At 47.6% G+C, this 27,241-nt stretch overlaps 1 long non-coding RNA gene across 1 annotated transcript; it reads left to right on the top strand.

The window, feature by feature from the left end:
* The first annotated feature begins 202 nt into the window (after nucleotides 1-202).
* LOC122495820 lies at nucleotides 203-26,166 on the top strand. The gene is made up of 3 exons (XR_006300612.1): nucleotides 203-931; nucleotides 4,803-4,879; nucleotides 25,654-26,166. It is a non-coding gene; the product is annotated as an uncharacterized LOC122495820 (long non-coding RNA).
* The last annotated feature ends 1,075 nt before the right edge of the window (nucleotides 26,167-27,241 follow it).

The following is a 27,241-nucleotide window of genomic DNA, read 5'->3' as shown; positions in this document are numbered from 1 at the left end:
GGACAGATCTGGATTCTACTTCTGGCTCCGTCTATCATCCCCATTTTGTATCTAACGTTACTGGCCAGAGCACAATCGAAGCTTTCCAGAAAGACTTCCCCAAGTGAGAAAGCTAGATGGGGCGTGGCTTTGTTTGGGGATCCCTTAGTTCTGGGATACAAATGTAAAAATTTGGAATCATAAACCCCTGCATTTCAACACTGGGAAATTATTGCCGTACGTACAAGTGAGTGAGTTGCTCATTTATAGTCATACCATGTCCTTATTTATCGTCTGTTTCATTCCCACAAGGGTCTGAGGGAGCTGTGATTCTGTATTAGGCCAGACTTGAGTAGCAAATCGATCTGAGCTCCGAGTGCTGGGAGGGACCGAAGCTTTTTAGCTGTAGCTACTGCAACATTTTCTCCCCTTCCTCCACTTTGCAGCATAATGTTTTGCAAAAGAGACAAAGATAAATATTCGCACTTAAATAGTAGTAGAATCAACAGATGTCACGGATATTTTTAAACCAATTACTGAGGCAGTCCTGCAGAAGCAGGCACATGAAATATAGATGTGGCTTCCTGCACCAAATCTGATTTGTTTCTGAGACCATTCCTTCATCACAGCTTGAGCCGCATTCCAATGGACCCAGAACAAACTGATGAACAATTGGCATTCGGGGTTGTTAGCAACCCTGCAGACAATTTACGAGGCGCACTATGGCCATCGTCTTTAATAACAATTAACGCAGAGCGCTGTTTTCTCACCAAGGGCTGGAAGCGGAGGCACTGACTGCTCAGACCCCCTCACGTGACCGGCTAAGCAAGGAAATATCTCCTTCTGTTCCTCTTCCAGTTTGAGCGGAAGGCGTGTTTTCATGCAAATGGACAAGGTGAGGCAATGATGTCCAGGCTGCAGCTTTGGGGAGGGAGCTCTCTGAAGCCTTACGGTATGTTCCTGCACACCTCCTGCGAGGGTTCTATGTAATAATACTTCACTGCCTTGTGGCGGGACTGAGTGTTCTTGTGTGATAGAGGTGTCCTCATTTTTTAGAAAGTTTATTTATTCTCAGATGGGGGAGGGGCAGAGCGAGGAGAGAGGGGATCCCACGCAGGTCCTGCACTGTCAGCGCAGAGCCCGATGCGGGGCTTGACCTCACGAACCGGGAGATCGTGACCTGAGCCGAAGTCAAGAGTTGGAGGCTTAACCGGCTGAGCCACCCAGAGGCCCCGAGGTGTCCCCGTTAATAAGGACAGGTGCTCGGCCTAATGCATTCACAAATCATCACCGAGCTGCTGATTTGTGCAAGGCGCCGGAGACACAGTTGCAAACAAGATAGACAAAGTCGCTGCCCTCCCGGAATTGGGGGGGGGGGGGTAGAAATTTCATTCCAGGAGGAATTACAAATGTGGCCAGTATTAATGAAAAGATGTTGGCTACCTTTCCTCCTTTCCTGGATGTAATCCAATGGCTTTCAGCGTGTGGTCCCCACATCAGTACTGGCAGCTTCATTCGGGAACTTGTCAGAAATGCTCATTCTCAGGCCCCATCCGTGGCCCTGCTGATTCAGAAACTCTGGGGGTGATGGCTAGCGATCGGTGGTTTAGCAAGCCCTCCCGGTCGTTTTGTGGCATGCCCCAGCTATTGTGGCCCAACTGGGTCAAAACCCATGAGAGTTAAATGGGGGGTCAAAGAAATACCTTATTAGAGCGGCAAGAAAATGCCACGTAAGCCTCACGGTACAAGTTTTCCAGTTAACCGTGTTGGAGAATGTGGTCTGGGGGCCGGAGTAGGCTATGTGTCTTCCCCACATCCAGACTTTGGAGCCTGTCTGGGGGGAGAGGCAGATCTTCTAATGCAGGGGACGCCCAGCCGACTCCCTGCAGCATCGCAGGACTACCTTGTAAACTAAGAAGCACAATCTCAGGCCTTCACTGTCCACCCAAAGGAAGACCCAAGCAGGCGGGCTCACCTCAGGGGAATAGGGATAGAAGGGGAGCCCTTCCTGCAACCCCGAGTCAGGCAGTGAAGGAGCACCGGAGGCCGGCTGCACCGTGGGTGAAATGACAGCTTGTAGCACGTTGGTCCCTCGGTGAAACATGGCTGGGGCTCTGATCGGCACCAATTGGATTCGCGACTCTTGGGGGTGCAGGGGAGGGCGTGAAGCTAGTGGGACAAAGAGGCTCCGTCTTCCTCTTTTTGCCCTGGAGGAACAGGGTGGCAGTCTCACCTGCCACGGGCTGAGGATTGTGGCTTCTCCTAAAACGGGGAAGATAGAAGATGCTACAGACGGGAGGTGGGGGGGTGGCAAGGCGTTTTAGGCGGGAGTCAGGTCAGGAACGTTCTGGGGCCATAGGAAGAGCCTCTGTTTTGGTTCATTTGGTGAGATTGTTTCCCATTCACTGCATGCTTTCAATTTCTCCTTTGGCCCTGGTGACTTTCCTCTATTTCTTTAGTGTTAGTCTCTGACTTCCTACCTCCTTCTCTTATAACCTGTCTCCTCACTCACCGTCCTTACGCCAGGCGACTGTTACCGACTGAGGCGTCCGTACCTCTGAAACGCGGCACAATCGTCAGAACTATCACGGGAGCACCGGGCTGTGGGTTGTGTCTCTGGCGGGGAGGGTGTGATTATGGGGCAGATGGCCACCTACGCGCAGGTCAACATTGCCTTGAAATCAATCGGTGACTCACTGAGGAGTGTGGCCAAAATGTCCAGCATGTGGCCTTGAATCTCATCAGGGGACTGTCACCCGAAGGGATGACAAAGGAGCCTGGGGGAAAATGCATGTACCTTGGGAGGCCAGAGAAGGAGGCCCACCACCTCCAGGGTTTTGAAAGCAAGGTCAGCGTGTATGGAAAAAGTCACAGAGAAGCCGCAGCTCCCCCAGGAAGCTTCCAGATTGAAGTGCCTGATGCTCTCAGAACTGGAGCACCTTTTGTGGGGGGAATGGGATTTCCCACTGCTGCTTTAATTTCCACCCGTTCACCAATGTCTCTCATACCCACAGCATGAACCTGTCTCAGGAGCACAAGAGCTATTTACTCAGCTACGTCTTGTTCTCAACTGGGCTGATGGCCTTCATTTCGGGTCGCCTCTCCTGTGTGTCCCATCACAAGCGGGTGCGACACCATAGGACAAACGCTAGGCAGGCAGACAAAACAGACACGTGCTGTAGGTTCATTGGGGCGTCCTGGAGCCCCCACCTGTCTAGGCAGTTCTTCCAGAGCCTGCAAAATATAGCAGTCCTCTCTTCCCACCAGACCTCCTAACCAGTTGCAAAATGAGGCAAACTGAGGCAGGAAGACGGAGAAACAAAACCTCTCTTGAGGAATGATAACGTGTGGTTGGGGAGAATGTTGCTTAGTTGAAGGGGCAAGATGAACTTGCTGGTTCCTCCAGCCTAGGCCGTGGAAGAGCCTGTCTGAGGGAAAATCTGAGCATCCAAAGGAGACACGCAGATCTCTGCTTCTCGCTGGTCCCCAGGAGATAGAAGGAGAGACCAAAAGGGTAATGTGCATGGTGCTTGTGAGGCTCCCTCCAGCTCCTTGAGACATCGGGCCAATGGACTTGTCCTCCAATGCTCGCTCCACCACTATGGGGAGGAGCGGAGGCAGAAGGCCAAGCCTATCTCGGCAGAATCTTCCGTACAGAAGGACGGTGAAGAGAAGAGAAAGCTTTCCACAGCAGCAGCCTTAATGCCCTCATTCCCTCCTGCACCTGCTTCTCACTTCTCAAAACAGAATGGTGCACAATGAAGACGCCGTTTCAGATTAAAAGGCAGCGTGGGAGCCTGGAGTTGGGAGTTAATCCATTTGAGCTGAGGGTTTGGAGGAAGGCTGCACAGAAGAGGTGATGGTGGAGGTGGGCCTTGGAAGACACGCTGGTGTTTGCCAAGAAGAAAAAGAAAGCGTCCTTGGCGGAAGGATTGTAACAAAAGTGGGGGGGGGGGAAGAGAAAAATGTCCAGTGCCCTCGTCCATGTGGAATGTGTGGGGAACTTGCAGCAGGGACGTTGTCTTAGTAGATAAAGCACAAGACAGAGGTGTGTCTGAGAGTAAGGGTGACCAAGGACCGGGGCGTCTCCCAGGCATCATCCTGGCAGGGCCAAGAACGTTGGAGAAAATCTTCCTGCTGATGCAGAAAGCTGTGTCTCCGGTATCATTCAGCTTTCAGGCCGGCTACCATATCTGGGCTTTTTGCTTCCACCGGTTGGGACAGGAGAGCCTTGTTCTTTTACGGAGCATCACAGAACCTCACAGAGAGGTTAGGGGAGCGGTGTTCCTCGAAACCTTGCACAGGCACTTATATTTTCTAAAGAGGTGGGCAGAATGCCAGAGCAGAAATGGGACTCTTTGGAACCTGTAAAACACCGTTAAGTTTCATCTTGTAGAGTCAAAGGAATGAGTGGCTTTATTTATTTATTTTTTTTTTCCGGAAATTCTTCATAAAAGCCACTGTGCAAAGTCTGGAGTGCAGGATGTGTCACACTGAAGGCACTTGTATTTTTACCTTGGAAGAGAAAGTGCTACTGTCACTTCTCTTTGTTCTAAAGAATGGGATCTTTCTGGTGCTGGGACAGTTTTCCCCAGAAGCCTCCCCTATCTTTCTCCAAAGTAGGCTGCACGCCCAGTGTGGAGCCCAACGTGGGGCTTGAAACCACGTTAAGACCAAGACAAGCTGAGATCAGGAGCCAGACACCTAACCCACTGAGCCACCCAGGCATCCCCTATTTTTTTTTAACCCCCAGAAGCCATTTCCACAAAAGCATCAGGAAGGTGTGAGAAGTGGGTTGTGCATAGCATTGTTCTTTATTGCAGGTATGTCCACGCTGGCTTGGAATAAAAGAATAGAAGGGGTGCCCAAGATGAGCCAGGAATAGGACCAGGCACTGTAGGTACTTTTTTCATTCTAAGCAATAGGGTGCTGTTATTCCCATCATATAGATGAGAAAACGGAGTCCCAGGACTGCGTCACTTTGTGCTCTTCCTAAGGCACCATGCTTGTTCTCTAGAACGTTGGACCAGAAATTAGGTCTAATCTTAATTTTTGTTTCTTCTCTTCCTAAACCCCATTCCTGCATTGCTTCTATCACTCTGAGTAGGTGGCTAGCCCTTTTCTTGTCCTTGGTCTCCTTGGGGGAAAATATTCAAGATACGACTTAAAAAAACGAGACTTACGTTTGTCCAACATCCAGAGGATTGGTGTCCCGTGGTGAGTTCGAACTCATACAATCTAGGGACTAACTCACCCATTTCCAGAACTTTCCTTAGAAATTGCTATTTACTCAAGATCCACGTATGAGTGAAAGCATATGATACCTGTCTTCTCTGACTGACTTCTTTCACTCAGCATCGTACTCTCCAGGTCCATCCACGTTGCTGCAAATGGCGGCAGCATGGCATGATTTCATTCTTTCTCATTGCCAAGTAGATTTCCATTGATGAGCACTGGGTGTTGTGTGTAAGTGACGAACCACGGGAATCTACCCCAAAAACCAAGAGCACGCTTTACACACTGAATGTGAGCCAATTTGACAATAAATTCTACCAAAATTTTTTCTATTAAAAAATTTAAAAAAAGAAATTGCTGTTTACTGTAGGAGCCCTATCAGAAGCATCACCACATTACCGCTAAAACTTTTCTCTAATGCTTATGTTTAAATTTTCAAATTAATACATGTTCCTTAAGGGTAATTTTTTAAACTGAAAACCGAGAGAAGATAAAAATAAAAATCCTACAAACGTCCGTTAATCACCACAGTAATACCTAGCATTTTTCTTTCCGAGTTTTAGAGTTAAACCACCTTTTAAATGTTTTTTTTTTTTTAATTCACTTATTTATTCTTGAAAGAGAAAGAGAGTGTGCCTGCATAAGCAGAGGAAGGGTAGGGAGAGAGGGAGAGACTGAGAATCCCAAGCAGGTCTCCGCACTGTCAACGCAGAGCCCGATGACGCAGGGCTCGAACCCTTGAACCATGACTGAGCCACCCCGGCGCCCCAGAGTTAAGCCATTTTTGGACATTTGTGAGACACTCAAATTCTCCCTCCTTCATCTGTACACGGAGTCCAAAAGCAAGTTGTGCAAGTTCTCCAAGCCTTGGCGTCCTGCTCCTGCCATGGTTAGCTTGACGACGAAAGGCCGTACGCATGGGGAGCATCAGGCACAGTGCCTGACACAGAACTGGTCTCTACTAAATAGTAGCCATTAGCACTGCCACCCAAGTTCAGGCATCGGAGTCCTTGTGTTTGCTGGAATCCCAAACCGGTGCCCCGTGATACACTCTTTGTCTTCCCAGAGACCTCCTGACCTTCCTTTCAGGGGTATTGATGTTTAAGAATAATCAGTTGAGGGGCGCCTGGGTGGCTTGGTCGGTTGAGCGTCGGATTTCGGCTCAGGTCACGATCTCGCGGTCCATGAGTTCGAGCCCCGTATCGGGCTCTGTGCTGACAGCTGGGAGCCTGGAGCCTGTTTGGGATTTTGTGTCTCCCTCTCTCTCTGGTCCTCCCCGCTCATGCTCTGTCTCTCTCTCCCTGTCAAAAATAAGTAAACATTAAAAAAAAAAAATCAGTTGAGTGCCCTGTGAGCCCAAGGGGCGGGGCTCTTGTCTCTTATCTATCGCTTGTTTTCCCAGTACCTAGAAAAGTAGCTGGCACCTCGTAATTTCTCAGTATTTATTGTTGAATAAAGGAATAATTACCCAGGAATAAAGGAATAATTACCCAGGAATAAAGGAAGAAGCACCCAAGACTTTTTTAAAGAGATTCACACTATGCCAACGTGGTACTTTCTATGTGCTCATTCATTCATAAACATTTATTAAATGTGGACCATGTTCTTGGCATTAAAAAATCACTGTCAAGGGGACAGATATGAATCAGGCATGGATCTTGCTGTTGAGGAGCTTGTGGACTGAGAAGGGGGATATAGTCCAAGGGAGAAATGATAGGTGACAAGGGAGGTGCTTAGTGTTATGAGTTTTCAGGAGAGAGTTCCACGGGCTTCTGCTTTTAACTGTTGGAACCAGAGTGACAAGGACGTTTGAACAGACCTTTGAAAGATACCTATATACTTGTTTACTCAACCAATCTAGGAAAATAACCAGCCAGTCAGTGGATAAATGAGTTAGATTAAAAAAAAAAAAAAGCCCATATAAGTAAATAGTCAATTGAATTGACCAGCTGTCTAACTTAACTGTCTAGTTGATTCAGTCAAAACAATCTTGTTTGGGCACCAGTGCTCCCATACGTATTTCCATGGCAAATGAGAAATTTGCCAGGCCCTGTGTCTTGTCTCGAATCTCCACACCGAGAGTTCTGACTTCAACAATTCATTAAAACCTTGTGTCTGTGCCAAGATCTCCTTGCTTCTCCACCCTCCCCCCCCTCCACTCCTTCATTAAAACGGAGTGATTATGCAATCCTATCCCTCTGCACAGGGCTCCTTCTAAAAATGTCCTTCTGCAAATGTCGTGGTCATGGCTGATTGGCACCAGGAGACGGCGGGAGACGGCGGGAGGTGGCAGCAGCCGGCGGGAGCTCTTCTTCTGAGTCTAGTTTGGCAAAATGCTTTCTCAGGGATGGGCCGTGGGTCACTCCCAGTGCCAAGCGCACGGACGAGCAGGAGTCAAAGGGAGAGGAGACCAAGGGCAGCGTAGGGAAGGTAAAGTGGCAGCTGAGTGGATGACAATAAGTCAGGGACTCTTAGAGCTCCCAAGAAGCTTGGCTACAATGAGGTCCAATACATTTATGTCACAGATAAACAAATTGGTTCCAGAGCACGCAGCTGGTGGTGGGAACACCAAAGTTGGTGGCAAGCTTTCTTTCCCTCACCCTCCTGTGTCCCATCTCCTGTGTGGAGGGTGAGAGATGAACAGGCATGTGAGAGGCCGGGACCACGCTGTTCACAGGCATCACGTCTTGCCCGGGCCACTTCCTGACCCATGAAATAGACGCACAGGGTTCTGAGCCCAGGAGCAAGTGCTGTAGGGGAGGCGGGAGGGCACTGGTTGTTGCCTTTGGGAAATTAGATCATGAAAAAGAAGGGGTGTGGGTAGAGGGGTGGGGGGCCAGAATGAAACAGCCGTTCAGTGGTGCAGAGAAAGATGTGAAGGAGCCTTCTCCCGTGAGTGACCGTTGTCACCATGTAGAAGTCACCCATGCTGGAATGCCACATTTTGCACATTGAGTGTCGATGTATACCGTACTAAACCAAACGGAACAGCCCTTCAAATGCCAGCCTCCAGCCTCCCAGGTTGCGACTCACAAGTCTCACAAATCAGCGTTGATGAACTGTCTACGGTCTGGTGATGGCCGACGCTCATCTCTTTGTTCTGAGTGTGAGGGCCGTGCAGGCCAGAGGACTCTGTCTTCCATCCCTGCTTCGCCCTTTGTGGGTTCCTAGGAAAGATTAGGATGGGTTGTTCCCTCCACTTCCCGTGGGCTGTGGGAAAACCGAGGGGGCTCTTGGGCTCTCTCCCAGCCTAGTCCTGCCCCACACTGGCTCAACGGGGAGATCGACTCTGGGGACACACTTCCTTTCTTGGGTACCCACTTGGGGAGGGAGCACAAGTGTCCGGAAGGGACCACAAGTCTTTCTGAGATGTTCTATTGGAAACCCCTTGCTCATCCTTGGTGCTGACTCCAGATGGGGGAGGGTGATAGGATCGGATGAGGCCCTCTCTTTCTAATATTCTGTCAGTATCTAGCTCTGGTATAGCTTCTCGAATATTTTTCTTCTTTTCAGTCATGTTTTTTAGTCAAGTTGTGGCAGGCAAGGAAAAGTCCTTTTAGCTTACATTCCCCAAAATAACGGTAGCTGTCATTGACGTACTAGGCACTATTCCAAGTGTTTTATGTATTTAATATGATGGTCACGACTCTCTGAGGGAAGTACTCTGGTTCTTACACACCTGATGTCTGAACAAATCGAGGCATGGAGAGGTTAAGTGACTTGCCCACGTGTGGGTCCAGTGGCAGGGCCAGCACTGTCTGAAGCCAGCCAGCCCGAAGTGCATGCTCCTACTGAGCGCTCCGTCTCTCCGATTGAGCCCCGCCTTGTGGCTCTTTAAAACATAAAAGCCAAGAATGTGACATCCTGGGTTCTTCCCGGGACACTTGCCCTGGTACTTTGGTCTGAATGCAGAGGTACACGCAGAGACTGTGGTGTGAAAGAATATCGGTTACTCTTCACCGGTTGTCTTAGTGACTGGATCCGTCATGCATTGGTTGAGACGATTAATTTGAAAAACATGATAGAACTATTCTTTGATGGAGAGACGGGCCCCTATCAGGTCAGGCTGAGTCACATTAATTGTTTTGTTTGGCGACTTCTTCGCTTCTGATGCTGCAGGAGGGTTGAGGCAGGGCCCTGAAGCAGGACTACCCAGACCAAAGAAGACCAGGCCAGTGGACCCATGTGTTCCCCTCTCTGATCTTTTACACCTGGCTGATGATGCCAGTCAATTCTGGCCGTGTTTCCTGGTGAACCCAGATGCAGCCTCAGACTTTTTCTCAGTCTTCAGCTAATAAAGCAACTTCTGCCTGCAGAATGGAGCTGGTATTTAAGACAGTAGCCATTTACCCTGGCTAGCTGAAAAATAACAAGAAGGATACAGGCAGAGAACAACCCAAAGCTAGGTAACCTGAATGGTAAAATTTGGCATGCTTGTCTGAGACTCTGGGGCCCCATCAATCCTTGCCCCACACCTATTTTTTGTGATAATAATTTAGGAGCACAGCTCAGACTTCTAGACTCCCTGAAATCCAGTTCCAAGAAAGCCCAAGACCTACTGAGAAAAGGGCATTCCTGCTCCTTTCCACTTTGAACTTGACTTCCATCACTAGATTGGCTATTCCCGGCATCATTAAGCCCTACCCAGAAAAGACTTTACCTTACCCCAAGTGTGTGCTGAGGCCACTGGGCTACAGAAGAATAATCATGATCCAAGTGAAAGACAGACAACAGAACAGGTGGGCATTTCAATAAAGTGAGGTTGTCCTATAATCCTAACTCACACTTATAAGGGACTTGCTACGATCTGGGCACTGTTATAAGTATGTCACATATAACTCATCTGGATGCTCACAATAATCCTATGTAGACAGTTGTATTATTACAGAAGGGAGATTAAGGCAAAGAGAAGTTATATAATCTATCACCTATTCTTCTATACCTGACCATACATCTGGGCTTGTGCCTGGGTTTTGAAAGGAATACTTAGTATTAGGGTGGAGGGTAGGAAGGATATATTCTTAAGCACCTGCTACATGCCCTGAACCATGTTATGTGCCCTTACATATGGTCTCTCATATTTCTTCCTCCTAGCCCTGCTGTTTTCCTTCTCCCACACATGATTCCTTGGAAGGAAATTAGCTCTTCCAAGGTCACACAGCTGGACAGTAGTGGAGTTAGGGATTCAAAGCCTACTCAGTTTTCCTTTGCACTCTAAATTTCTCATTCCACTCTAAGAAGTTAAAGAAGAATATGCTTCTCAAAAGGAGAAAAAGGAAGTTGATTTGGTAATAGAGAACTCTGGTGCTTTGCCATTTGAAGGGGCCATCCTGAAGATCTCCTGTCAACTTCAAGATTCACCGTAATTTGGGGAGAGATAGCGGGAGGGAGTGGGGGTGAGAACATGTGAGATCTTGGTTAGGTTTTGCAGGAGCCAATAATTGCTATGATCCAGGACTGTTCTCTCTGGTCTGTGACCTGCCTCAAGGTGTTGCTAGAAGGCAATTAAATGTTCTAGTTTGAAATAAGTGATGCTTAAGGAAAGAGAAAGAAATAGCAAAGTGTAAAACCTCCAATTCAAGATGATCCTTCATTCCGATCTGCTTTCTGCAACTGAGAATGACATCAGTGTTTTCTACTTATTTTATTGGAAGGTGAATAATGGCTTCTTAGAGGCTCTGAATTTCCATCATTGTCAGGGCTACAATCTAATGGTTTATTACGAGGAAACAGAAGTGCTGTTTGGGGAGAAAGTCCATGCCCTCGAGCCTGTCTTGACTTACCTTGGCTTTAACAAATTCTTTCCTTCAGGGCAGGCTCTGGTTTCTGGTTGGAAAGATCTCAATATCTTCCCCATAACTGCCAGGCCAAATGAGAAGCTGCCTGACATCTGGCCTCTCGTTCTCAACATTGTTAAAAATTGGATTCCCCAATCCTCTGACTTCCCTTGACTTTATTGATCCAAGTTCCTCAAAGCTTCCAGTCCACAAATAGTGCTATTTGTGAGAACAAAACCATAGAGGTTATAAGATATCACTTTATTTTCCATCCATCCACCCATTCATCCATTCATCCATTCATCCATTCATCCATCCATCTATCCATCCATCCATCCCAAACCCCTAGTGAGTACCCACCCTGTGCAAGATGGAGCAAAAAATAAAGTGCAAAGTGCAAAGGCCCGAGGCTGTAACGAGCTCTGCCTGTTTGAGAAACAGAAGAAGACAATGTGGTTGGAAGGTGAGGAAAAAGAGGGATACCAGGAAGTGAGGAAGGTCCGCCATGGAAAAGATCATGGATTTTTTGACCTAACTACCGTAGAATGCCATGGCAGAGTTCTAAGCAGAAGGACCCTCTGAGCTGGTTTTGTTTTAAGAAGGCCATCCTAGGGGCGCCTGGGTGGCTCAGTTGGTTAAGCATCTGACTTCAGCTCAGGTCACGATCTCACAGTCCGTGAGTTCGAGCCCGCGTCGGGCTCTGGGCTGACGGCTCAGAGCCTGGAGCCTGGTTCCGGTTCTGTGTCTCCCTCTCTCTCTGCCCCTCCCCCGTTCATGCTCTGTCTTTCTCTGTCTCAAAAATAAATAAACGTTACAAAAAAAAATTAAAAAAAAAAAAAAAAGAAGGCCACCCTAGCCTCTCCCAAGAATGGATTACCGCGCAAGGGGGTCAACGGAGACTAGTTTGGGGGGCATTGCAACAGTGCAGGCAAGATGCAGCTTGACTTGAACTAGGGGGCAGCAATGGAGTTTTCAATAAGTGATTATATTTGGGATATACTTTGTAGGCAGAGCTAAAAGAACTTGCTGATGGGCATGGGCAAGATGGGCAAAGAAAGATATCAGAGTTTTGGCTTGAGTAACTAACTGTTGGTGCCGTTGGCTGGGAACGGACAAGATGGAGTTTGGGCAAGGTTAGAGCATGTAAGGTCCTTCCAGCTTTAACTGTCCTTGAGTCTCAGTAGCAGCCCAAAGCACGTGTGCTGGCCCCAGCTTAGCCTAGACTGTATTTTAGGTTGTTCTGTGGTGAGCAGCTGCGGCCGTCCCAGGAATAAGGGCTGAGTGGGCACGAGGCCCCACTGAGGGCTGAGAGGTGAAGACGCTGGCATCTGGGCCAAGCTTTGTAGCAGACCCGCTGAGCCAGCACAGGTGGAAGCCGTGATGCTCCTTAAAGCCACATCCTGCCTCGCATCCTTTGCTGCCTGAGGGACACACAGGGAGTAACTGGGAAATGTCAAGAGGCATTGGAAAAGTCTGGGCTAGAGCCACCGTCACCATTTCCACCACTGCCGTCAATGCAGGAGTGTTAGGGTTCAATGTGTATTTTCACATGCCTCATTCGATTTGCTTCTCACGATAACCTAGAAGTAGGTTCAGGGGTCCCCATGTTATAGATGGAGACACTTTTTTTTTTAAACCTTCTCTAATTTTATTTTTTTATTTTTATAGGTAAACTCTACCCCCAGTATGGGGCTCGGACTCATGATCCCAAGATCAAGAGTTGCACGCCCCACCCCCCGAGCCAGCCAGGCGCCCCCAACGGAGAAACTCTTAATGAGGTTATAGAATGTGCCTCCGAATTGTCAGAGGCTTATGAAGAAGTAGAAAGATGAAGGGAACAAGGTAGAGATAAGAGTTACCTTTTTTTTTTTTTTTTTTTTTTAAGTTCAGTGTACGCTGTGGAAAGAGAGCCAATATTTGCTTTGCAAGTTTTGGGAAAGGCAAATATTAGCAAAGATATTTGGAATTCAGTGGGGGGAAAAAAAAAAGACCCGGTTCATCATAAAATGCTTGATGAGCTAGTTCAAGGCTCTGTGCCTTTGTGCCTGTGTGCGGGGCCTCTAAAGGTCTTCTCCTTTGTCCATTCTGAGAATCTCTAATCCTCCTTTAAAACTGAGCTCAGATATCATAGCTGACAGCCTCCAGGGTAACTTTGGTACTTCAAAGTCCTTTTCTTTCGGAAATTCCCCTTCCCAGGAGAAAAGGCAGGTTGAGGATATGGGATTTTTACCATTTCCACCTCTGTAATAGCAAAGGTGAGATCGACACGTGACCCAGGAAGAACGGACTTACTGGCCAGGGGAAACCCTTTCTCTCTCCCGAGAGTTTGAACTAAAGGGACCCGGACACCGTCGTCTGTGGGTGATGGAGTTTAGAGATGAATAGTCACGTGGGGGTAGAGCCAGAGTGAGCGCGGAGTAAGTCGAAGGCCCGTGTCAGGTGATGTTATCATGGAGATCAGGGGCCACGAGTGAACAAAGGAAATCAGACTACATCCATTCATTTATTCTAGAATATTGGTTCCGTCAGCTTCTGCAGACTGGCCCATTCAACATCCACTCGAATCCCTTTCGAGCCTCTCTTCCCGTCCCGTGTAGGAAGCAAAACGCTACATTTTGGGGCTCCTGTGCTGCCCAGCTTCTGTACCGGACCAGTTGAGGTGTCAGCCGAGGCAGGGAAATCGCAGCTTTTGACACGCGCGGTGGTTAAGCGTGTTCGGTTCTCCAGGATCTGAGGACTGACTTGCCTTCTGGTCTCTAGCATCATGAACCCTGAGCGGCAGACAGCTGAACCGCAGGGTCTCCAGAAGAGAAATCGTTCATGTCCCCTGGCTTCGTTGTTCCTGTTAGAATACATCTATGCTCACCGCCTAGGACTTCTGTGAGGTACTTCGTGCCCTATAATCGGTTCTTCTCTGCTTTCACCGTGTGAAATGAGATCTGTTGTTTTCACCCAAGCGCCCTGACCCAGTCATGATTTAGTATCAGGTCTGACTCTAACCAAGTGGCCTCCACGGAAGAGGGAACCTGGGAATCTGATCCGGTTGGGTTGGAAGGCGGTGAAGACAGGGTTAGCACGAGGCAGGATGGAACACAACGCTGGTAGTTAGCCACACGCAGCGGCAAGAGAGGTAGTAAGCTCACACAGGGTGTCTGTCCAAGGAAAAACTCTGTTGGACCTACGGGGTGATTCTGTGTAGACCCTGTTGGAAGAACTTGCTACAATAACGTGTGGTCCACGCGGGCATTGGCATCGCTTGGGGCTTGTTAGAAACGAGGTCTCAGGCCCCGCGCCCTCACCTACGGAGCCAGAGTCCGTGTTTGAGCAAGATCCGGCGTTTCACGGGAAAGAACAGTGGCTAAGGTACTTTACAGTCCGCTGTGGGCCCTAAAGGAAAAAAAAAGAAACACTGACAAGATCAAACAGGGAGAGCGTCTCAAGCTGATACAGTTTAGGCTGGTCTCTTTAAAAAAAAACAGAAAACAAAACAAAAAAAAAAACAAACCAGCATACAAAATTCGAAATACAAAATTAGCTATGCAAAGATACATATATTTAGAAGGAGCACGTGTGAGCAAAGAACCCTGAAGATGAAATTTCATCAGTGTTACAAAAAACAGCCTCTGGCTCGACGTTTGAAGTTTTCTGTTCAGAGACTTTTCTCTAACTGCTCTGAAACATACTGCTTTTAGTCCCGGGGCTGATGTAAGCAAAAGTCCAACGCACACGCTGATCCCGGGGGCTTGGTTCCAGGACAGTTGAGATGGCATCCAAGCGCGGGTTGAGAGCGAATGAAAATCGAATAATGCGATCAGCCCTGGTAAGTGTGTTCTCCCCCAGACACTGGCAGTTGCTGTGAAACGGGGCTTCCCGCACCCCGCCCACCTGCCACTTGTCAAAGGTTTTTCAGCAAGCCACCTTCTGCCCATCAGGCTCTAGATCTTGGAGGGCAGGCTCTGAGCTTTATACATCTCTGTACCCTGATACTTGCGATAGCCTAGTCAGCACAGGGGCGCCTGGCTGGCTCAGTCGGTTGAGCCTCCCGCTTGGGCTCAGGTCATGATCTCCCGCTCCTCAAGTTCGAGCCCCGAGTCGGGCTCTGTGCTGACAGCTCAGAGCCTGGAGCCTGCTTCCGATTCTGTCTCCCTCTCTCTCTGCCCCTCCCCCCGCTCACACCCTGTCTCTCTCTGTCTCTCAAAAGTAAATACACATTAAAAAAAAAATGTATCTAGTCAGCATGGCTTGCTATGACAAACAATATATGGCCGGCCGCGTCTTCCTTCCATTCTTCTCTATGACCCAGAAAAAAGTTGGCTTGTTGGCCCAAGGGTTGGGCCTTGCCTATGTAACGGATGATTTACTGAAGATTCTAGAACGGCCAGGAAATAACAGCCTATCTTACTGGGAAGTCAGAGTCTGTTCACGTTTCTCTGTGAGCGAGCCCTTCCCCACGGCTATAGCACACTCCGGGGGAGGAAAAGGCAGGGAGGTGTTTGCTGAGGTCAGCTTTGGCCTTTTGGCTGCGTGTTCTGAGCAGACGGCACAGGGGTGAAACGGAGAAAGAGAGGCACGGGGAATGCTATGCTGGCTGGTGCTCCCCACCGCCCTGGCTGCACTGGGGCTCTTTCAGGATACAGAAGACGCCCTTAACATTGTTGTGGTGCATTCCAGCTTGGAAGTCCTTTCACTTCCATTGAGATTAGCACACGCGAGAAATGCGACGGCATTGATTCGACTGGTCTTTCAGAGAGCTTCTAGTCAAATAAATAACCTACATTACAACAAGAACTATGGTAGCATCAGGTCTGGGGGACCGGGGAGGGGGATATGGGAGCATCACACTACTGAGCCTCGAAGTATGGGCCAGGCGATGCTTGAGGTGAGCCAGGAAAACGAATTTGGAGTGGGTCCTACTGACCCGTGATCCTTCTAGGCAGGGGATCTGTACATGTGAGTAGGAAAGGGCACAGCCCTTCTGGAGACGATGTAAACGTTTAATAACCTAAAAGAAAAAAGTGGAAAACAGCTCTCCCGCCCATGTATTTGTATCAAAGAGTCACGTGTGACAGTAAACATTTGGAAACAACCAGTATCCAGCGACAGAGAAATGGTTAATATGTGAGAGTACATTTGATGTTTTTGAAATTTTTTTTTTAACGTTTATTTATTTTTGAGACAGAGAGAGACAGAGCATGAACGGGGGAGGGGCAGAGAGAGAGGGAGACACAGAATCGGAAACAGGCTCCAGGCTCTGAGTTGTCAGCACAGAGCCCGACGCAGGGCTCGAACTCACGGACCGCGAGATCGTGACCTGAGCCGAAGTCGGACGCCCAACCGACTGAGCCACCCAGGCGCCCCGATGTTTTTGAGAAGTATAGAAACTTGGGGTGGTTAAACATGTTTTAATTTTATAACGAATGAGAAGTAAACTTTGATAACCTTGGTATAGACTAAACATCCCTGCTCTCACCCATCTTTTATTAATTTTTTTAAAATTTTAATGTTTATTTATCTATTTTTGAGAGGGACAGAGGCAGAGACAGAGACAGAGTGTGAGCAGTGGGGGGGGGGGAGGGTGCAGAGAGAGAGTGAGACACAGAATCTGAAGCAGGCTCCAGGCTCTGAGTTGTCAGCACAGAGCCCGACGCGGGGCTTGAACTCTGACCAGCGAGATCATGACCTGAGCTGAAGGCGGAAGGAAGCCCAACTAACTGAGCCACCCAGGTGCCCCCATCTTTGATTATTGCCTGACTTTATTTTAGAGAGAGGGTGCATGATGCACAAGAGAGGCAGTGAGGGAGAGACAGAGGGAGAGAGAGAGAAAATCTTAAGCAGGCTCGATGCCTGGCTCGGCATGCCTGGGATCATGACCTGAGCTGAAATCAAGAGCCGGCCGGCATCCCCCGTCTTTTATTTTTACTTTATTTTTCTTTGCGAGGGACAAACCCACTGACATCTGAGACAGTGCTCTGTGCCCTATAAAGCACCACGAAAAAAAATGACAGAATCACATCTGCAGCTTTGCTCAGTTCTCCTACAGTTCTGGTAGGAGTGTATCGAAAAATACACACTTGTCATGATTATACTTCTATTTTTGCTCGTTTTCTTATTTAGGGCTTTTGTTATGCTTATGTATTTGTGTGTGTGTGTGTTTGTTGTAAGGCAAAGATGTAGGATTTTTGAAAAATGACTGAGGTGGTACATATTTCGCGTGTACAACTAGATGAGTTTGGGGATACGTAGATACCCTTGAAACTGGTTGACATCTTTTCTCCCCTCCTCAAACTTGATGACGATCTAATGGCCTAAATCCTTTGCCTAAATCCCAAATGCCTTTTGGGACACCTGCGTGGCTCAGACGGTTAAGCGTCCAACGCTTGATTTCAGCTTGAAATCTCCCGGTTTGTGGGTTCAAGCCACACATTGATCATGATCTCCCGGTTTGTGGGTTCGAGCCACACATTGAGCTCCGTGCTGACAGCGCGGGGCCCGCTTATGATTCTCTCTCCCTCTCTCTGCCCCTCCCCCACTCATGCCCACTCTCTCTTTCCCTCAAAATAAATAAGTACATTTTTTAAAAAACACCTTTTTACGGTTCCTCTTACTGTCCTGTCCTCTAAGGCGGTTGCTTTTTGCGCCCCGTGTCATCATGAACAACTCAAAATGATTTGGCACTTACTATGAGCAGAAAATGTGAGTGGCAAGTGACTAAGGCATTGTCCTTGCCTTCTGAAACATTCAGCCCAGTGGGAAAGGCACAGCTCTCGAAGAAGGGAACCAGTGGTCCCTGTTGGCTAGCTCTGTGCCTGGCCTGGGCTACGTATGGTGTCTTCACTCTTCGCCAGAGTGCTCTCGGGTCTGATTGTTGCCCTGATGCAGACGAATAGCTGCATTGACTTGTTCAAGGTCACGCATATGGAAAATAGGGTGCTGGGATTCAAAATCTGGTCCTTACAGGTCACGGAGTTTCAGTTCAAATAAGCTGGGATGGTTGAGAAGTCTACTGTGGTCTCGCCTGACTTGAACTCGCGCTGGTCGATTCAAGTCGGGCGGACGGATGCTGCAAGTCGGGCGGACGGATGACCTCCAGTCATGCACCTCCAGAACCTGAGGCCCAGCGGTGCAAAAAGAAGTCTTCCTCCCGTTCTCACTCCCTTCTCTACCTCCTCCCCTGTTACCTCCCGTGACCATCAAGTCCTAGTCACCGGGTATCCTGCTCCAGTTATTTCTTCCTTCCATTTCATGGCCACTGGACTCATTCTTCCAAGGCTTATCTTTCTGGAGAAAGCACCCTCCGTGTGCACAGTCAGCCTTCCTCTGGATACTTTAGGCCAATGCATTATCTTGTAACACTTTTTGGAATCTGCTTTCTACCCAGGCTTTGTGTTTGACCACCAGCCTGGATGATCAGTCCGTCTTTTTTTTTTTTTTCTATATTAAATACAATATATTGTCAAATTGGTTTCCATACAACACCCAGGGCTCCTCCCAACAGGTGCCCTCCTCGATGCCTATCACCCACTTTCCCCTCTCCCCCACCCACCATCAGCCCTCAGTTTGTTCTCAGTATTTAAGACTCTCTTCTGGTTTGGCTCCTTCCCTCTCTGTAATATCCACCCCCCCCCCCCGCCTTCCCCATGGTCTTCAGTTAAGTTTCTCAGGATCCACATATGAGTGAAAACATATGGTGTCTGTCTTTCCCTGCCTGACTTATTTCACTTAGCATGACACTGTCCAGTATTGTGGAACTAGAATTGGACCTCCAGTTCCATCCACGTTGCTACAAATGGCAGGATTTCGTTCCCTCTTTCGCTCCTTCTTATTCTGGGTTCAGCTTCCATCTCCTGAAACTCTCTGGTCAACCCATAGTCTTCTATATCTACCCTTTCCCATTTATACAGAGGAGAACACATATCTGTACTATCTGTATCTCTATATCTACGGCTCTACCTATCCTCTGTCTACCTGAAGCAGAACACCTGTGGACATATAGACGTAAAGTTCCGCACTTCATAGAGAGGTATTGAGGGAACAGGAGAAACAGAATTCTGTGCATGATGATGCCTAAAAGTGCATCTGATAGCGGCCCCATACTTTAGGGACTCCAGCAAGATAATTTGCTCACGCCCTCACTGTTCTTCTCTCCTTCTCCAACTATCCCCTCCCTTATGGAGGGAAGTCACCTACTAGAAAACCTCGTTTCATATATTACCAGTTTTGTGACCTGAAAAGCTAGGCCTCATTTCTTCCAGTTCCAACCCAAAGGTTTGACTCTGGGCAACCCTAAGGAATGACTCTGATGAACTTTGCTTAAGTTACGTGTTTGCTCCTAGGCCCAAAACGGTGCTCCGGTGAACTGGGTCCTCTGCTTGGCTGCCCAAGGTCACGTGTCCTCCCTCGTACCCTCCTGGCTGCCAGGGAGTTAGAATATTTCAGCGGGGATTGCAAGACTGGAAGGGTGGGGAGAGCAAAATGCCAAGGGAAGCCAGCCTCCTGAAAGTGGGACGAAAACAATTGCCACCCAGTGTCACACAACCGAGTGTGTCCGATTTTGAAACGTAGGTATATTCGACTGCATCTCACTGCAGCCCTGTCCCCAAGAGACGAGGAATGTGACTGGAAGGTCTACAGGGCAGCTGTTAATGGAACCCTGGGCAAACACGTTTCTCCTTCTTAAGAGGTTTGAACTTTTCACTTGCATGTTTTGTTTTTGTTTAATTCGAAAAAAAACCCGGTCACTTCAGTGTAGGTTGGAGAGTTGAATGCACTAATGGCCTATAGGGTTTCTTTTACACTTGTTGCACGAAGGTCTTCTAGGTTTGGGGGAAGCTGCCAATTTCTCTAGGTCGTCCTACCAGAGGTACAATTTTGTGTACATTTTCAGAGGTCACACCAATGTCACTGGCTACTTATCTGCTTAAACTTTTAAGGAATTTAGTGCCAGTGCCCGGGGCTTGAATGCCCTTCTCGCCCAAGTGTGTTGGTGAGACTCTTTGGGTTGCCAGCCACACTCTTCCTCGGGCCACCATAAGAAAACGAGACCATTGAACGGGTTCCTGAAGGTTGGAAATTTGCCCACGTGCGATGGATGCTGCCGGGAGCCACCTGGATGCAGTGACTCCTACTTCTGTCTTGCTCGTGAAGTAGATGGTCTGTCTCTAGGCACCTCCATGGCTCTTCCAGTCCTGCTCCATTCTCCTTTCTTTGGTGGCTGGCCAGTTCTCTCAATCACCTCCACCCTGAATTTCACAGGGGAGTTTTACTGTGGTTTTGCTAATGATTCTCCCTCTCGTTCTGTACTTTGCTCCGGGTGCCCCCAAGGATCACTGACCAGGCTACTGATGGAATCTCTTGGGCCGGATTTCCTTCTTGATTCAATCAGAAGCCTTCCCTTATCAAAGACTCTGGAAGTGCTGCTTCCCTGAGCAGAGGATTACAGGCAGGCCAGTAGTTGAAGCCAGAAGGGGCTGACACCATGATTGGTGCATTTAGGACGCTGAAACAGAGACAAAGCAGAAATCTGAAGCCGTGCTTTGTAGATCAAGTATCTGTGAAGCACAAAGAAGATATCTGTAGCCCCTGCCTCTTAGGTGGCTTACTAAGGTTTCTTTGTAAGAATGAAGGAACACGTGTCTTTTCACAACTCTACTCCCTCTCATCGTTTATTTCTTGCTTGGCTCCCTCATCCTAAGGAAAGGCAGTACAATTGCTTATGGATAGGTGGCAGAAACTAAATTACAGGGAAACAAAATTGGCCAAATCCCTTTGCAACAACCTTACAATTAAAGCAACTCTACAATTAGTTAATGGGATTTGTGCTTCTCCCTTTATAGATGAGAACATGGTGGCCCAGAAAGGAGAAATGGCCTACCCAAGGTCACAGTCAATTAGTGGCGAAGCTGTGAATCAAATCCAGGTCTGCTGACTCTTCGGGGTCCTTCGAACCTCACGCTGTAGGCATATTTGGAGGGTTGGATGGCAGAGGTGAGGGAAGAATCCTGGCTCGAGCTATTTGCATTTGGCAGACTCTCTTGGTGTTTTCTGTTGACTCAGTTCCGGGACAAATTTCCTCCTGCCTTTCCTCCGCATTGGTTTGGGCCAGCTGCGGGTCCCCACTGTGAGGTGGCCACGTGGAGCAGGTGGGCCAGGCATTTTCATTTCATAGTCCATTAGCTCTTGGCAGAGTAACTTTTTTTTGTATCCTTGGCCTCCCAGGTCTTATATCACCTGCTAGGTTGGCGGAGGAGGCTATGGTCTGGGAATCTGATGCACCGATCCAGCTAATGGGGCTGGATTTGGCTTCGTAAAACTTTCCATCAGCTGCTGAGAACCTCACTCAAAGATACTTTGTCCTGGTTTTGATATTTTTCCCTCCTACAAGTTCTTGTTCACACACTATTCTTCAAGGTGAGAAAGATACGGGAGACAGAGGTAGACCGAGAGACGGGAAGGAGGTAGAGTTAGGGAAATATAGGGAGACAAAGAGAAACAGAATCAGTGAAACACAGGGACCGTGCAAGATGAGAAGAGCCAGAGGGGCCAGAAAGGCAGGGAAAAAAAACCAGAATGATTCAGAGGGAAGAGAAAAGGAGACGGAGGCATAGAACACAGCTAAGAGAATCCAAGCAAACCCTTTCATGGTGTCGATAGATAAATTTCCCCAAGGGACACACTGAGCTAAGTCTCAGAGCCAGTATCAGAACTCAAGCTGCCTAGTTCTTTCTCCGGAATGCACTTGGTTCCTTGCAACCAAAGATGCCCAACAAATATTGTATTGACTAAATAAATGAGAGCTGAGATGGTCAAGGGACTGTAGCCATGTCCAATGAGACATATTTAAAATTGGTAATAGGCTGGAGAAGAGAAGTTTCCAGACCCCATGACCAGTGACTTCAAATGTTTGAAGGGCTGCCATTTGAATAATGATTAGATTGGGTATGTGTGTGCTTTAGGATCAAACCAGGACCAGCGGGTGAAAGCCGCAGGTACATGGATTTGGGATCAAAATAAATGGTCTACGCCTCCAGAGAAGCACATGCTTCCCTAGCGGAAGGCTTGTAAGAAACATCTGAACTACCGTGTGGCAGGAATGTTACAGCTGGAATCGAAGCAGTAATATGCAGCGAAGGCAAATGGTTTTGTTGGGCAATTTCTACCCAATTCTGAAGACTCCAAATCAGTGATCATCTATGGACAGGCCCTCTGTACGTCGCCTGAAACGGGATACGGAAGGGTCTGTGTGTGTGTGTGTGTGTGTGTGTGTGTGTGTGTGTGTGTGTTGGACTGTGTGTGGTCAACGTGGCAGGCATCACAATCTCCTCCCTTGAACAGTTCTGGGTAGATTTTTACCAGTGAGAGGAACTTGGGCAGCATTTGGAAGGCGGAAATGAAAAGGGCGTTGTTTTCTGGAGGCTGTGGTGGTCGTATTTGCTGGTTGTGCAGACTTCTGCAAGATCTCCCACTTCAGAGCTCGGGGATAAAATGCAGATTCCTGAGCCCCACTCCAAACCTATTAAATCAGAATCTTAAAGTCTGAGAATTTCTTGGAAGGGAAGAGTCTAGATCCGGAGTAGAATTCTGTTGTCTAGACCTTCTGTATTTGAGGTGTGGGAGAAAAGGCAACTCAGGAGTGGCTCAGGAGAATACTGATGGGCACCAGGTGCCTGAATTCTGGTGCAAAACACTCATCAGTCCTGACAAGAACCCCCTAGGCAGGGATGTCAGCCTATGAGGCCTAGGTTTGAATCCCGGATCCTCTGTTTGCTGTGTAAACTCGCACAATTCCTTAACCTCTCTGATCTTGTTTTCTCTGTAAAGTGAGGAGAGTAGTGTCCAGCTCATGGGATTGTTAACTCTGCCCCAAATATTCACCCGTCAAACATTCGGGGAGTACCTGTGATGTGCCAGGCCCTGCAGTCTAAATTACAGGCACCATTGCCTTTTCATTTGGTCTACCATGGGGTGGTTCTAAAGTTCAAATATAACAGTATTTGTGTATTTCCAAATTCAGAATGCTGTTCAGAATGATGGGCACTACAGATCGTTCGGCACATTTTCACATCCCCTTTCTTTTGGACATAGGTCCTGCACCCGGCAACCCAAGGGTAGGCGCATGATTCAGCCTTGGCTAATCCTCAGGTACCATTCCCTTGGTCATAGTGATCGGGATTAGGGTGGACAGGTGACTCAAGCAAGACCAGTCAGATATATTCTCTGGGGTTGTTACCTGGACATTGGGAGAAAGATGTTTCCATTCTCTTAGAGTTGCCAAGCTGGGAAGAAAGAAGTCTGGGATGTTAGTGCCATATTGTCACCACATAAAAAAAAAAAAAAAAAAAAAAAAGCTGGACCGTAGGATGTGTTGGAGGAAGGAATTTCCCCTGAATGTATGCGTGGCCTTTCTCCACCCTTTACTCATTCTGCTAGACTGAGTCATGTGACTGGTAGGTGTGGGAAGACTGAGCAAAGGAAATCCCGTTTTGAGGATAATTTTTTTAAAATTTTACTTATTTTGAGAGAGCGCGCACACGCACGCACTCAAGAGCAGAGGAGGGGCAGAAAAGAGAGAAAGACAGAGAGAATCCCACGGAGGCTCCTCGTGGTCAGTGGGGAGACCGACACGGGGCTCGAATCCGGAACAGTGAGATCGTGACCTGAGCCGAAACCGAGTGGGACGCTTACCCAACTGAGCCACCCAGGTGCCCCGGGCGTAATTTTTTAACTCAGAGGCAGTTTTTAAAAAAAGTATTTGCTAGTAAAAATTGATATGAAGTTTTTGGAGGACATTTAAATATAAAAGCTAGACATATTTTCTTTTATTTAAAAAAATGTTTTAATGTTTATTTTTGAGAGAGAGAGAGAGAGAGAGAGAGAGAATGTGAGCAGGGGAGGGGAAAAGAGAGGGACACAGAGAATCCCAAGCACTCCATGCTCAGTGTGGAGCCCGACACGGGGCTCGATCTCATGAACCATGAGATCATGACCTGAGCCAAAATGAAGAGTCTGACCCTTAGCCAATGAGCCATCCAGAAATTTGTGTTATAAAACAAATGCATGAAATTACATATGCACAACATTACCCTAAAATATTCAGAGTTCCAAAATTAAATCTTGTACGCCACTGGAGTTCTCATGATAGAGTTTGCTCAGTTCCTTCCGTGCTTTATTCTACATAAACATCAAGGTCTTAATGCTTGTCAGCTCTGTTCTCAGCAATTACCTACCACTCTGAAATATGGACGTTTGGGCCCCCCACTTGTTAATGCTTGGATTGAACATTGCCAGGTTATTTTGAACAAAATCAACCAAAATTTAAAGGTCTTTCAAATTGCACAAAATCCAACTGATTGCACAAATAGTTCTGCTGAATTATTTTCCTTTTACATTTAATATTAACTCATGAAAAAAGCCCCTCTATCCTGGTCACTCTTCTTGTGGGTCTCTCAATTTTCTTAATTACAAAAGAAATTAAAGCCTTGTTGAATCACTGTGTTGCACACCTGAAACCAATGTAACATTGTGTGTCTACTCTACTTCCGTTAAAAAAAAGACCTTGAAAGAATTCCAAGTTTTTTTGTTGTGAAAACGTCTAAAAAGGAACACGGCGTTGAAAAAAAAATGCATTATTTGGAAAAAAAAACTGATCAAAGTACATGCGTATATATGAAATTATTTACTCTTTATCTTAATTTTCAACGTTTACATAATAGAGAAGTGATTTTAATGGACACGGTATAAATTACCTTATAAACTTATAAACTTATTTTCTGCAAATGAGTTTTCAAATAGAATCATTTAATGTCTAACATTTTTTAATTCCTTTTTTTAAAAGTTTATTTATTTATTTTGAGAGAGAGCACATGAGTGGGGAGGGGTAGAGAAAGAAGGAGGGAGAGAATCCCAACCAGGGTCCACGTTATCAGCGCAGAGCCCGAAGTGCCACAGGTCTAACCTACGAACCCTGAGGTTATGACCTGAGCCAGAATCACGAGTCTGACGCTTAGGGGCACCTGGGTGGCTCAGGGGGTTAAGCATCCGACTTTGGCAAAGTCACGAGTCAGGTCCCTGACTCAGAAGGCTAGGGAACTGACTTTGGAGCAGGAACGAGAACAACCCACATCTTCCCATTCATCCACCCAGTAAACATTATGGAATCCCCGTGGTGATGGCGCGCTGTTGGAAAAGCTAAAGAAAGTAGCACAGAGGTTGCAAACTAGCAAGCCCCATGTTGTTTGTTCTGTAGGTTTGTTTTCCCTGGGCTACAGGGTGTTTTTTGTTTTGTTTTGTTTTGTTTAAATGCAAGCCAGTCTTTAGAACCAGACCAACTTTACATGCAAATACAGATGCCCAACTTCTTTCGAGGATTGAGGAATCGGGAGCCCTGGCAACGCTGGTCATATCTTCCCAGGAGATAGCAGTTGGCTGTTGTGGAGTAAGGCTACCCTGTGGAGTGTCAGTTTCACTGTGTTTCCCCCACATTCGATTGCTCCCAGGACTTAGGTCGAGTATCAGCAGCCATTTGTCATTACATGTATATAGTTCGTTTTATCAAAGAGAACTGATTCTGTATACCTATATCTCTAGGATAAGTGGGGAATGAAAGATAGTATGGGGGCCACATGAGGTTTTACAAAAACGTACCCAAAACTCTTGACTTCCATAGGGTCCCTGCCTGGTCCCAGCATTTGACTTTCTGACAACTGAAATAGAAGCTGTGATTCCTGTCCTCTGAAACTCTGAATGGACCAAAAGATGGAATTGGCCCCCAATTTGCCTGTGTCTCGAACGAAAGCATCAGGATGAAAGTCAAATTCTCGGCGGGAGGTCCGTCATCTCTCTTCCAGCTGCACGCTGACCCAGCCCCTTCTGATGCTGAGCTCCATCTTGGATTTCTAGTTCTAGCAAAATGGAGCTTCTTCTGCGGTCCCTCCAGCTGCAATGCTTGAGGCCTTATTGGATGATAGCCTTCATCCTTTAAGACTAAACAGAGGTGTTACTACCTGGAGGGAAACTCCGACTCTTTCTCCCTCTTAATTCTTTGAAGTCTGACTTTAGAGGATCTGTCCTTTCTCCTGGAGAAGGGGTTATTACTCTGTAAAGAAATGTGTTCTACAGAAAGAGAAAGGCAATAAGGCTAGTTGGTAGGGAAAAAAAAGTAGTTAAATTAATTATTCAGGAAAAAAGACTGTGAAATAGCCGAACCTAAGAAAGGCAGAGCCCAACCAGGAGAGAAAGTGACAGAACTGTGGAATGCTTGACATTCTTTTGAACCCTAAGAGCGAAGACAGTCAAGATGACAATGGGGTCAGAACAAGTACAGGTAAGAGTTGTATTTTGTGGGGCGCCTGGGTGGCTCAGTGGGTTAAGCATCCGACTTTGGCTCAGGGCATGATCTCACAGTGTGAGTTGAGACCCACGTCGGGCTCCGTGCTGACAGCTCAGAGCCTGGAGCCTGCTTCCGATTCTGTGTCTCCCTCTCTCTCTGCCCTTCCCCTGCTCACGCTCTGTCTCTCTCTGTCTCAAAAATAAAATAAAAACATTAAAAAAAAAAAGTTGTATTTTGTGTGTGCGCGTGTCACTCTTTCACTCCGTGTTGCCCTGACGATAAGGGGTCCACCTCATGTAATGATACTATGTGAGAAAAGCCAGGAAAAAAACCACTTGCAAATGAACGAACTGGTAATTCAAGATGGAGATGCGTGTGGTCTAATTAGCCTTCTCTTGGGGGAAGGTCTGGGGAGGGGTTTGGAAAGGTCGGAGACAAAGAGCGAGATCATAGAGAAGAGACGATGACTTATGTACCGAGGGGTTAAATGGGAAAGGGGGGTGGGGGAGAGAGGGACATAGACATAACAATATACTGTAAATCCGTGGGTTTTAATCTAGATTCCGGTCAGATTCCGTGTTAGTCCAAACCGTGTGGCCTAGCTCCTTCACTAGCCCCACTGCTTGGAAGGAAGTGCGTCACTAGTGATCCCCAGCGGACGCTCATTTTCCTGGCATCAGAGCTCAGGCCCAGGGGGACAGACTCTTCTGTGGATCGCTTGCTCCGCCTCCCTGCTGCAGAGGGGCGGGCCTAGCAGAAAGGGGGAAGATCGGGGGTCTCCTTCCTAGGCGGCTCTGCTACTTTGCAGCTCAGGCAGAAACCTATGAGTAAGTGGTTACCTGGGGCTGGAGAGAGAAAAATTCAGACCTCAAGGAAATCACACTGGAAAATGTGCTTTGAAATTAATTTTGAGGGGCGCCTGGGT

The sequence above is a fragment of the Prionailurus bengalensis genome, chromosome F2, assembly GCF_016509475.1.
Source record: "Prionailurus bengalensis isolate Pbe53 chromosome F2, Fcat_Pben_1.1_paternal_pri, whole genome shotgun sequence".
In the NCBI taxonomy this organism is placed as follows: Eukaryota; Metazoa; Chordata; class Mammalia; order Carnivora; family Felidae; genus Prionailurus; species Prionailurus bengalensis.
The sequence above is the reverse complement of the archived record's forward strand: the minus strand, read 5'-3'. Positions and strand labels throughout refer to the sequence as shown.